Source organism: Ranitomeya imitator, chromosome 9 (genome assembly GCF_032444005.1).
Source record: "Ranitomeya imitator isolate aRanImi1 chromosome 9, aRanImi1.pri, whole genome shotgun sequence".
NCBI classification, from domain to species: Eukaryota; Metazoa; Chordata; class Amphibia; order Anura; family Dendrobatidae; genus Ranitomeya; species Ranitomeya imitator.
This window is the reverse complement of record NC_091290.1, coordinates 59,037,391-59,050,696: the sequence shown is the minus strand read 5'-3', so window position 1 is coordinate 59,050,696 and position 13,306 is coordinate 59,037,391.

Genomic DNA, 13,306 nt, shown 5'->3' with positions numbered 1-13,306 from the left:
ATGGTTACTGCCAATGTAGAGTCTCTGTATACATCCATCAGGCATGCTGATGGTCTTGCAGCGACTTGCTGAACTTCTACTTATTTTGCTTCAATGTGAATACTTTTCTGCCCGATGATGACAGAAGTATTCTAGGAGTGATACCTTTATTGGCTAACCAGAAAATAATATGTTTGCAAGCTTTCAGAGCACACTGGCCAGCTTGAAACATTATTTTCTGGTTAGCCAATAAAGGTATCACTCCTAGAATACTTCTGTCATCATTGGGTAGAAAAGTATTCACATTGATTTTTCTGGCTAACATGGTACCACAATACAATTTGTTATTGTACATCACTTATTTTGCTTGAATTTGTGCTAACGCACAGCTGCTTTATTTTCAATAAGCAGGTGTTCTTGCAATTACAAGGTACCACCATGGGTGCTTCTTGCACACCGTCCTACGCTAATATGTCTATAGGAGTATGGGAGAGGGAAATCTTCAGAAGTAATCCTGTGCCCAGTATTGAAAATACTCACCACTGGATGCATTACATTAATAATGTCTGGTTCTTGTGGAAGGGATCGGTGATGGATCTAGATCTATTAATGGTAAAGCTGAATAACAATGATTGCAACATCAAATTATCGTACAAAAGTGGAAGAAAATTTGAATTTTTAGACATCCAAATTGACACCCTCAGTAATGGCAATATTTCCACAGATGTCTATCAAAAACCCACTGCCACCAACTCATTATTGCACGCATCCTCCTTGTCTGGTTCTTGTGGGAGGGATCGGTGATGGATCTAGATCTATTAATGGTAAGGCTGAATAACAATGATTGCAACATCAAATTATCGCACAAAAGTGGAAGAAAATTTGAATTTTTAGACATCCAAATTGACACCTTCAGTAATGGCAATATTTCCACAGATGTCTATCAAAAACCCACTGCCACCAACTCATTATTGCACGCATCCTCCTCAAACCCAGCTTCTAATATCCATGGCATACCGATTGGTCAATTTTTAAGAATTAATTATGTATGTTCAGACCAAGAACTTTTTGATTTTCAATCTAAAAATTTGTATAGGAGGTTTTAAAATAGAGAATATACTCTAAATAAATTCCGGAATAGGTACCATAGAGCTCAAAACATCACCAGAGAACAGATCCTATACAACAATGATAGAAACAGCAGGGCTGGAAATACCAACCCAATTCAGCTTATCACCACTTACAACAACCTGCCATGGGTTTTCCACGACCGAGAGAAGCTAGAAGACCACAGCGTCTGATTTGTCCTACTACTGCACTGATTAGAAGCACTTCACCTTCATATTAAACAGTGCAGGTTTATTTCAGCAGTTCAGGAGTTGTTCTGCTCAGTTGAGAGCTCTTGGAAGCTTTCCTGCATTAAGGCTCTCTGCTGTTCACTGTTAGCCACTCCCATCTCTTATATAATCTGGGCCCAGGCAAGAACTCATTGCCAGAGATAGTTTCATGTTAGTAGATGGTGCTTTGTGGTTGTTGTTTGAGAAGGCATTTGGTTGATTTATCTGGGACAGTTGCTAGATTTTGGGTGTGTAGTATTCCACCTTCTTCTCCTACTTTGGTTTTACCCCATCCTCCATTTCCTGGTGTTTACCTCTGTTGTTTGTGTGAGTATATTTGTAAGATTGGTATTTTCGTTTTCCCTGTTTGTACTATCTTGTTAGTCTGGTTGGTGTATTAAGGTACACTACTACTCCCCTTTTTCCTGGGTGGGGGAAGGGTACAGACTAACGGCGGATTCAGGAGGAAAGGCAAGGTACCTGGCCCAATGGCGCCCCTAGCGTTAGGGACAGGGATGGAGCCTCTGGCCAAAACCATTTTTTGATCCATTATGGATTCTATCACTGCTTTGACCGGGCAATTGCAGCAACTCAGCTTTGAGGTGGTAAATCTTCACTCTGTCATTTTGCAGCACCCTAAAAGATCAGGTTTGTGGACCATGACTTCCAGGCAACCCTTAGTGGAGCCCAATATTGCTTTGCCTGACAGCTTCACTGGGGGGCATGGCAAATTTGTTGTTTTCATTGAGGCCTGTAAGCTATACTTCAGGTTACGACCCTGTTCCTCAGGAAGCGAGGAACAATGGGTGGGGATAATGAACTCTCTCCTTCAGAGTGACCACAAGCATGGGCATTCTTTCTCCCTTTTGACTCCCAGTCGCTTCGGACAGTGGAGGAATTTTTCCTGGCACTGTGTAATATATATGACGATCTCAACCCCTGTCTCCCTGGCTGAGTCCACACTACATCCGCTTCAGCATGGAGACTGGCTGGCAGAGGAGTATTTCTTTGATTTTCAGAGGTGGTCTACTGACACCAAGTGGAATGACCCCCCACTCCGTAGCCAGTTTTGTCAATTGCTATCAGTAGGGGTAAATGATGCATTCACCTTGTATGAGACTCCAGTTTCCCTTGAGGCAGCCATGTCTCTAGCTATCTGTGTGCATCGCCGTCTTCGCCAGAGACATAGAGAAACACCCCAATGTGCAGGACCAGAGGAAACCTGGTCTGAGTCATCTGGGGAACCCATGCAGTTGGGTGGGGTGCGTCATTCTGGGAATCAAACTGTAATTCGGCGTAAAGGTGGAGTGTGTTTTCACTGTAGGAGAAAGGGCCATTTCGTAGGTGCATGTCCTTCCCTACCTCACTGTAAACAGCTGGCGTAAAACTAGGGAGCCTGGGTTGAGGGGAGGTTAGGAACCCGGGTGTACATATGTCCTCCATGGGTAGGACACAATTTTTTCTACCTGCTGAAATCCATCTGGGCAAAAATAAGATGGTTATTTCTGCCTGTCTGAACAGTGGGGGGGGGGGAGGGGGGGATTTGATCAATGCCAGGTTCGTCCAGGTCCAGGGTCTCAAACCACATACACTGTCCAATACCCATAATAGCTATTGACTCTGCACCCTTGAGACATGGGTAGTTTACTCAACCCGTCTGAGGGTTACATCTACAGATAGGAGCCATGGACTCAGAAGGTATTGACTGTTATGTGCTGGAGGGTCTGCCCTCTCCTGTGGTTTGGGGATAAACTGCGCTGTTGGTGTCACATCTGTTAGATCCAAGTCCAGGTAGAAAGTATTTGCATTTTTTTTCTTCATTCAGTCAACTCATTTTGAAGTACTAAAGACTTCTTCATCAGGACAAGAAAGCCATCTTTGGGTAGGACTGCCTACCTTCCCTGCTAATCACTGGGTACTACTGCCTCCTGGGCTGCTAATCACTGGTACCAGGGGTGGTAGTATGCTCCATCTAGACTAAAAAGCACTGGGCACTTTGTAAGTATACTGATCTACTTTCACTTGCCTTATTTCTCCCTGCATCTTCTCCGACAGCATTTAAATCTTTTAACACAAAGATGTCCAAAAAATTACATAAATGGCACTTCAAAGTCAAATGTAATCACAACTTTTGGTACCACATAATGCTAAAAATCATGAAGAGATCCATAGGAAAATATTAAAATAATTAAACTTTATTGATAATAAATAAAAAAAATTATTAAAATACAGCAGAGCAGGCTCGGACTGGCCCATAGCGTAACAGGGTAATTCCCCGGTGGGCCCCTGTGCAGATCTGTGCTCCCAACCCCACTGTACCATCATTCATTAACCAAACTACCCAGTTTATTATTATATAGAGATATAGGTAAATTTGGGAATGACGGCAGTGTAACATTTATATTCAGGTGAAAAGTAGGACTGCCTCCTTGTCTGCTAATAACTGGGTAGGACTGCCTTCTTTGGATTCTAATCACTGTGTAGGACTGCCTCCTTGGCTGCTAATCACTGTGTAGGACTGCCTCCTTGGCTGCTAATCACTGGGTAGGACTGCCTCCTTGGCTGCTGATCACTGGGTAGGACTGCCTCCTTGGCTGCTAATCACTTGGTAGGACTACCTCCTTGTCTGCTAATCACTGGGTAGGACTACCTCCTTGTCTGCTAATCACTGGGTAGGACTACCTACTTGTCTGCTAATTACTGGGTAGGACTACCTCCTTGTCTGCTAATCACTGGGTAGGACTGCCTTCTTTGGATTCTAATCACTGGGTAGGACTGCCTCCTTGGCTGCTAATCACTGGGTAGGACTGCCTCCTTAGCTGCTGATCACTGGGTAGGACTGCCTCCTTAGCTGATGATCACTGGGTAGGACTGCCTCCTTGGCTGCTAACCACTGGGTAGGACTGCCTCCTTGGTTGCTAACCACTGGGTAGGACTACCTCCTTGGCTGCTAACCCTTGGGTAGGACTGCCTCCTTGGCTGCTTGCCATTGGGTAGGACTGCCATCAGATATTATGATTCCTTTCCCATAAACCTATTGTAATTATCATTCTGCTCAGTTCCTCCTGCTTAACCCCGCTCTGCCATCTGATGTACTATTGCGTCCGTGTGATCTGGGCCTTGCTTCCCATGGACGAGATAGTGGGTCATGCCCTTTAATGCGACACTGTGAAGGTGCCAATCAGAGGACACAGCTGCTGTGTGACCGTGCTGTGCCCTGCTGGTGACCTGCCTAGGATTGGAGCTGTGAGCTCCAATCCTAGGCCGGTGCCTAGCAACATCAGCGTCACCAGGGCCAGCTCTGATTGGGGGGGTCGATGTGATCATCGATCCCACCAATGACAGGTCACAGCAGAGGTATAACCGCTCTGTGACTTGTCTCTGACCTGTGTGACCTGTGTGTGACTGCTGTGCAGGTCCTCACACTAGTTGAGGATTCCTGCAGAGTGGTCACACTGCCAGATCTCCTCCTGTGCTTGGCCTTGTGGTGCTACAGAAACCTGTAACATCACAATCCCTGCTGAAGAAAGAAGACAGAAGAAAGAAGACAGAAGAAGAGAGAGAACAACCGTAAGTTTTGATCACTGATCCCTGCCCGATCTCTCTTCATCCACCCCAACCCCCATTCCCTTTCCCCTTCTTTTTACTCCCCTCCAACCCCCTTTGCACCACCTGTTGAGAATTCTGTTGTCAAGCTCCCTCCTGTGGTCATGAATGGTACTTCGGCTGGTTCTGTCCATGGGGCTGCGGCTTCTGAGTTTCCTTCCACAGGTGACGAGGTTAATTCGTTAGCTGGCTGCTCTATTTAACTCCACTTAGATCTTTGCTCCATGCCACCTGTCAATGTTCCAGTATTGGTCTAGTTCACTCCTGGATCGTTCTTGTGACCTGTCTTCCCAGCAGAAGCTAAGTTCCTGCTTGTTTTTCTTTAGTTTGCTATTTTTCTGTACAGCTTGCTACTTTGATTTTTGTCTTGCTTGCTGGAAGCTCTGGGACGCAGAGGGAGCGCCTCCGCACCGTGAGTCGGTGCGGAGGGTCTTTTGCGCCCTCTGCGTGGTCTTTTTGTAGTTTTTTGTGCTGACCGCAAAGTTACCTTTCCTATCCTCAGTCTGTTCAGTAAGTCGGGCCTCACTTTGCTAAATCTATTTCATCTCTGTGTTTGTATTTTCATCTTTACTCACAGTCATTATATGTGGGGGGCTGCCTTTTCCTTTGGGGAATTTCTCTGAGGCAAGGTAGGCTTATTTTTCTATCTTCAGGGCTAGCTAGTTCCTTAGGCTGTGTCGAGTTGCATAGGGAGCGTTAGGAGCAATCCACGGCTATTTCTAGTGTGTGTGATAGGATTAGGGATTGCGGTCAGCAGAGTTCCCATGTCTCAGAGCTCGTTCTATATTATTTGTAACTATCAGGTCATTCCGTGTGCTCTTAACCACCAGGTCCATTATTGTCCTTACCACCAGGTCATAACAGTACAGGTGGCCCAAAGTATTAATGCATCTCAATAGAGGGATAAGAGAAGTTTTGAGACCATTTTTTTTCCTTTGCAGTGTGTTTTGTCTCTCTTTTCCCCTTTACCTCTGGGTGGTTCAGGATACAGGTGTAGATATGGACATTCAAGGTCTGTCCTCTTGTATGAATAATCTCACTGCAAGGGTACAAAACATTCAAGATTTTGTGGTTCAGAATCCGATGTTAGAGCCTAGGATTCCAATTCCTGATTTGTTTTTTTGGGGATAGATATAAGTTTCTGAATTTCAAAAATAATTGTAAATTGTTTCTTGCTTTGAAACCTCGCTCCTCAGGTGACCCTGTTCAACAAGTGAAAATCATTATTTCTTTGTTACGTGGCGACCCTCAAGACTGGGCATTTTCCCTTGCGCCAGGAGATCCGGCATTGCGTGATGTTGATGCGTTTTTTCTGGCGCTCGGATTGCTTTATGATGAACCAAATTCAGTGGATCAGGCAGAGAAAATCTTGCTGGCTCTGTGTCAGGGTCAGGATGAGGTAGAGATATATTGTCAGAAGTTTAGGAAGTGGTCTGTACTCACTCAGTGGAATGAATGTGCCCTGGCAGCAATTTTCAGAAAGGGTCTCTCTGAAGCCCTTAAGGATGTCATGGTGGGATTTCCCATGCATGCTGGTCTGAATGAGTCTATGTCTTTGGCCATTCAGATCGATCGACGCTTGCGTGAGCGTAAAGCTGTGCACCATTTGGCAGTATTATCTGAGCATAGATCTGAGCCTATGCAATGTGATAGGACTTTGACCAGAGCTGAACGGCAAGAACACAGACGTCGGAATGGGCTGTGTTTTTACTGTGGTGATTCCACTCATGCTATCTCCGATTGTCCTAAGTGCACTAAGCGTTTCGCTAGGTCTGCCACCATTGGTACGGTACAGTCGAAATTTCTTTTGTCCGTTACTCTGATTTGCTCTTTGTCATCCTATTCTGTTATGGCGCTGCCCTGAATTTGATGGACTTGGAGTTTGCTAGGCGCTGTGTTTTTTTCTTGGAGCCCTTGCAGTATCCTATTCCATTGAGAGGAATTGATGCTACGCCTTTGGCCAAGAATAAGCCTCAGTACTGGACCCAATTGACCATGTGCATGGCTCCTGCACATCAGGAGGATATTCGCTTTTTGGTGTTGCATAATCTGCATGATGTGGTCGTTTTGGGGTTGCCATGGCTACAGGTCCATAATCCAGTATTGGATTGGAAATCAATGGCTGTGTCCAGCTGGGGTTGTCAGGGAGTACATGGTGATGTTCCATTTTTGTCTATTTCGTCATCCACCCCTTCTGAAGTCCCGGAGTTTTTGTCGGATTACCGGGATGTATTTGATGAGCCCAAATCCAGTGCCCTACCTCCTCATAGGGATTGCGATTGTGCTATCAATTTGATTCCTGGTAGTAAGTTTCCTAAGGGCCGACTGTTCAATTTATCCGTGCCAGAACACGCCGCTATGCGGAGTTATGTAAAGGAATCCTTGGAGAAAGGCCATATTCGCCCGTCGTCATCACCGTTAGGAGCAGGGTTCTTTTTTGTGGCCAAGAAGGATGGTTCTTTGAGACCTTGTATTGATTACCGCCTTCTTAATAAAATTACAGTCAAATTTCAGTATCCTTTGCCGTTGCTGTCTGATTTGTTTGCTCGTATTAAAGGGGCTAGTTGGTTCACCAAGATAGATCTTCGAGGGGCGTATAATCTTGTGCGTATTAAACAAGGCGATGAATGGAAAACGGCATTTAATACGCCCGGGGGCCATTTTGAGTACCTGGTTATGCCATTCGGGCTTTCCAATGCTCCATCAGTATTTCAGTCCTTTATGCATGACATCTTCCGAGAGTACCTGGATAAATTCCTGATTGTGTATTTGGATGATATTTTGGTCTTTTCGGATGATTGAGAGTCTCATGTGAAGCAGGTCAGAATGGTGTTCCAGGTCCTTCGGGCGAATTCCTTGTTTGTGAAGGGGTCAAAATGTCTCTTTGGAGTTCAGAAAGTTTCATTTTTGGGGTTCATTTTTTCCCCTTCTACTATCGAGATGGACCCTGTTAAAGTCCAGGCCATTTACGATTGGACTCAGCCGACATCTGTAAAGAGCCTGCAAAAGTTTCTGGGCTTTGCTAATTTTTATCGGCGCTTCATCGCTAATTTTTCTAGTGTTGCTAAACCGTTGACTGATTTGACCAAGAAGGGTGCTGATGTGGTCAATTGGTCTTCTGCAGCTGTAGAGGCTTTTCAGGAGTTGAAGCGTCGTTTTTCTTCTGCCCCTGTGTTGTGCCAGCCAGATGTTTCGCTCCCGTTTCAGGTTGAGGTTGATGCTTCTGAGATTGGAGCAGGGGCTGTTTTGTCACAAAGAAGTTCTGATGGCTCGGTGATGAAGCCATGTGCTTTCTTTTCTAGAAAGTTTTCACCTGCTGAGCGTAATTATTATGTTGGTAATCGAGAGTTGTTGGCCATGAAGTGGGCATTCGAGGAGTGGCGTCATTGGCTTGAAGGAGCCAAGCATCGCATGGTGGTCTTGACAGATCACAAGAATTTGACTTATCTCGAGTCTGCCAAACGGTTGAATCCGAGACAGGCTCGATGGTCGTTATTTTTCTCCCGTTTTGATTTTGTGGTTTCGTACCTTCCGGGCTCTAAGAATGTGAAGGCTGATGCCCTGTCAAGGAGTTTTGTGCCTGACTCTCCGGGTGTTCCTGAGCCGGCGGGTATTCTCAAAAAGGGGGTAATTTTGTCTGCCATCTCCCCTGATTTGCGGCGGGTGCTGCAAAAATTTCAGGCTGATAGACCTGACCGTTGCCCAGCGGAGAAACTGTATGTCCCTGATAGATGGACTAGTAGAGTTATCTCTGAGATTCATTGTTCAGTGTTGGCTGGGCATCCTGGAATCTTTGGTACCAAAGATTTGGTGGCTAGATCCTTTTGGTGGCCGTCTTTGTCACGGGATGTGCGTTCTTTTGTGCAGTCCTGTGGGACTTGTGCTCGGGTTAAGCCCTGCTGTTCTCGTGCCAGTGGGTTGCTTTTGCCCTTGCCGGTCCCGAAGAGGCCCTGGACGCATATTTCTATGGATTTTATTTCGGATCTCCCCGTCTCTCAAAAGATGTCGGTCATTTGGGTGGTTTGTGATCGCTTTTCTAAGATGGTCCATTTGGTACCTTTGTCTAAATTGCCTTCCTCCTCTGATTTGGTGCCATTATTTTTCCAGCATGTGGTTCGTTTACATGGTATCCCAGAGAACATCGTTTCTGACAGAGGTTCCCAGTTTGTTTCGAGGTTTTGGCGATCCTTTTGTGCTAGGATGGACATTGATTTGTCTTTTTCCTCGGCTTTCCATCCTCAGACAAATGGCCAAACCGAACGAACTAATCAAACTTTGGAAACATATCTGAGATGCTTTGTTTCTGCTGATCAGGATGATTGGGTGTCCTTTTTGCCGTTGGCTGAGTTCGCCCTTAATAATCGGGCCAGCTCGACTACTTTGGTTTCGCCGTTTTTCTGCAGTTCTGGTTTCCATCCTCGTTTCTCTTCAGGGCAGGTTGAGTCTTCGGACTGTCCTGGTGTAGATACTGTGGTGGATAGGTTGCAGCAGATTTGGACTCATGTGGTGGACAATTTGACATTGTCCCAGGAGAAGGCTCAACGTTTCGCTAACCGCCGGCGCTGTGTGGGTCCCCGACTTCGTGTTGGGGATTTGGTTTGGTTGTCGTCTCGTTATGTTCCTATGAAGGTTTCCTCTCCTAAGTTTAAGCCTCGTTTCATTGGTCCGTATAAGATTTCTGAGGTTATCAATCCTGTGTCATTTCGTTTGGCCCTTCCTGCTTCTTTTGCAATCCATAATGTGTTCCATAGGTCGTTGTTGCGGAGATACGTGGCGCCTGTGGTTCCATCCGTTGATCCTCCTGCCCCGGTGTTGGTTGAGGGGGAGTTGGAGTATGTGGTGGAGAAGATTTTGGATTCTCGTATTTCGAGACGGAAACTCCAGTACCGGGTCAAGTGGAAGGGTTATGGTCAGGAAGATAATTCCTGGGTCTTTGCCTCTGATGTTCATGCTGCCGATCTGGTTCGTGCCTTTCATTTGGCTCATCCTGGTCGGCCTGGGGGCTCTGGTGAGGGTTCGGTGACCCCTCCTCAAGGGGGGGTACTGTTGTGAGTTCTGTTGTCGGGCTCACTCCTGTGGTCATGAATGGTACTTCGGCTGGTTCTGTCCATGGACTTCCTCTGGTGGGTGTTTCTGAGTTTCCTTCTACAGGTGACGAGGTAAATTCGTTAGCTGGCTGCTCTATTTAGCTCCACTTGGATCTTTGCTCCATGCCACCTGTCAATGTTCCAGTATTGGTCTAGTTAACTCCTGGATCGTTCTTGTGACCTGTCTTCCCAGCAGAAGTTAAGTTCCTGCTTGTTTTTCTTTGGTTTTCTATTTTTCTGTCCAGCTTGCTATTTTTATTGTTGTCTTGCTTGCTGGAAGCTCTGGGACGCAGAGGGAGCGCCTTCGCACCGTGAGTCGGTGTGGAGGGTCTTTTTGCGCCCTCTGCGTGGTCTTTTTGTAGGTTTTTGTGCTGACCGCAAAGCAACCTTTCCTATCCTCAGTCTGTTCAGTAAGTCGGGCCTCACTTTGCTAAATCTATTTCATCTCTGTGTTTGTATTTTCATCTTTACTCACAGTCATTATATGTGGGGGGCTGCCTTTTCCTTTGGGGAATTTCTCTGAGGCAAGGTAGGCTTATTTTTCTATCTTCAGGGCTAGCTAGTTCCTTAGGCTGTGTCGAGTTGCATAGGGGGCGTTAGGAGCAATCCACGGCTATTTCTAGTGTGTGTGATAGGATTAGGGATTGCGGTCAGCAGAGTTCCCACGTCTCAGAGCTCGTCCTATATTATTTGTAACTATCAGGTCATTCCGTGTGCGCTTAACCACCAGGTCCTTACCACCAGGTCATAACAACCACCTCCGTGCACACATTTAGCAGCCGCCGAGCATTGACTGGTGACGCAGTTCATCGATCAACACTCATGCTCGCTTTTCTTTCCCACCCTCCTTTGCGCCACCTCCATGCACACATCCAGCAGCCACCAAACTTTGATAAGTGACGCAGTTCACTTATCAGAGCTCGTGCCTGCTGTTTTCCATTTTTCTTTTTACCCCCCTTGCGGCACCCCCGTGCGCATATACAGCAGCCGCCAAACTTTGATAAGTGATGCAGTTCACTTATTAGAGCTCGTGCCTGCTGTTTTCTATTTTTCTTTTTCACCCCCCTTGCGCCACCCCCGTGCGCACATCCAGCAACCGCCGACCTTTGATAAATGATGCAGTTCACTTATCAGAGCTCATGACTGCTGTTTTACACTTTTCTTTTCAAATGTATTTTTTTCTCCCTAGTTGCTTTTTTTCTTTTAGCTTTTTCTTTTCAGATAAAAGTTTTCACCAAGCACTATCCCTTCCCCACACATACAGTTATAAATAAAGTACACACAAGCACCATACTCATAAAAAAAATGTCCCGCCTGTCACATTTGTCCCAACAGCGCTATTCAGTGGAGGAGGCATATGCTTTCTGTCACGGTCAGCTGCAGCCACTGAAGAGGCCCAGCCCATAGATGCCCCCACGCCGAACGACCATGAGGGTGTGGGGCACGCGTCCCCCGGGGACGCAATACGGACCCTTTATGCCACAGAGGGGGACCCGGGCCTACCCAAACTAGGGGAGGGCAGAGACCGGGGTTCTGTGGCAGCTGAGCATGTGGACAAGGAAAGAGACTCGTAGAACTTGATTACACCGCACAACTTCAGGTATAGAGAAAGTAAAGTTTACTTTAGTAAAGTCACACAGAACATAAACCAAACAAGACTAAGCCAGGCTCCCGATTCCACACCTCCCAGAAGGGTACCACCTAGTGGACCCCAAGGCACCAACTGATCACCGAGGCACACATAGGCGGGACATCAGGACGCAGGCAAGACATCAGGAGACACGAGGACGTCAGGACAACAGGGAACACGAGGTCATCAGGACATCAGGGTACACGAGGTCATCAGGACATCAGGGTACACGAGATCATAAGGACATCAAGGAACACGAGGTCATCAGGACGGAGGCAGGACAGACAGGACACCAGGACATCTGGACCCAGGGTCACCGGCAGACATCAGACAGGAGTCGTTCGGTTCTGGACATCCAAAACGACCTACAGGCACCACCACAGTCATCAGGCTCCAAGCTCCAGACAGCGGTCATCAGGTTCCAGACTGCAGTCGTCAGGCTCCGGGCATTGGACCTAGGAAGGAACTCAAGCGGGATGGTGCTAGATCCGCAGCATTGCTGGGCCTGCCAGGAGCTAGCAGTGCATGGTATCCAGAAAACAGAGTAGATGTTCAGCAGAAACACCGGTTCCAAGATACTCAAAGTCACTGGGTGCAAGGCTCCAGACGTAGAGGGATTCCAGGAGCGTAACTGTTATGAAAAGACAAACGTAGGGATGAAATAGATTCAGCAAAGTGAGGCCCGACTTTCTTAACAGAGCGAGGATAGGAAAGATAACTTTGCGGTCTACACAAAACCCTAAAGAAAACCACGCAAAGGGGGCAAAAAGACCCTCCGTACCGAACTAACGGCACGGAGGTACACCCTTTGCGTCCCAGAGCTTCCAGCAAAACAATAAGACAAGCTGGACAGAAAAAATAGCAAACAAATAGCAAAGAAGAACTTAGCTATGCAGAGCAGCAGGCCACAGGAAATATCCAGGGAAAAACAAGTCCAACACTGGAAGATTGACAGGAAGCATGGATCAAAGCATTAGGTGGAGTTAAGTAGAGAAGCACCTAACGAGCTCACAAGATCACCTGAGGGAGGAAACTCAGAAGCAGCAGTACCACTTTCCTCCACAAACGGAAGCTCCCAGAGAGAATCAGCCGAAGTACCACTTGTGACAAGGAGGGAGCTCTGCCACAGAATTCACAACAGTACCCCCCCCTTGAGGAGGGGTCACCGAACCCTCACCAGAGCCCCCAGGCCGACCAGGATGAGCCACATGAAAGGCACGAACAAGATCGGGAGCATGGACATCAGAGGCAAAAACCCAGGAATTATCTTCCTGAGCATAACCCTTCCATTTAACCAGATACTGGAGTTTCCGTCTTGAAACACGAGAATCCAAAATCTTCTCCACAATATACTCCAACTCCCCCTCCACCAAAACCGGGGCAGGAGGGTCAACAGATGGAACCATAGGTGCCACGTATCTCCGCAACAATGACCTATGGAATACGTTATGTATGGAAAAAGAATCTGGAAGGGTCAGACGAAAAGACACAGGATTAAGAACCTCAGAAATCCTATACGGACCAATGAAACGAGGTTTAAACTTAGGAGAGGAAACCTTCATAGGAATATGACGAGAAGATAACCAAACCAGATCCCCAACACGAAGTCGGGGACCCGCACAGCGTCTGCGATTAGCAAAACGTTGAGCCCTCTCCTGGGACAAGGT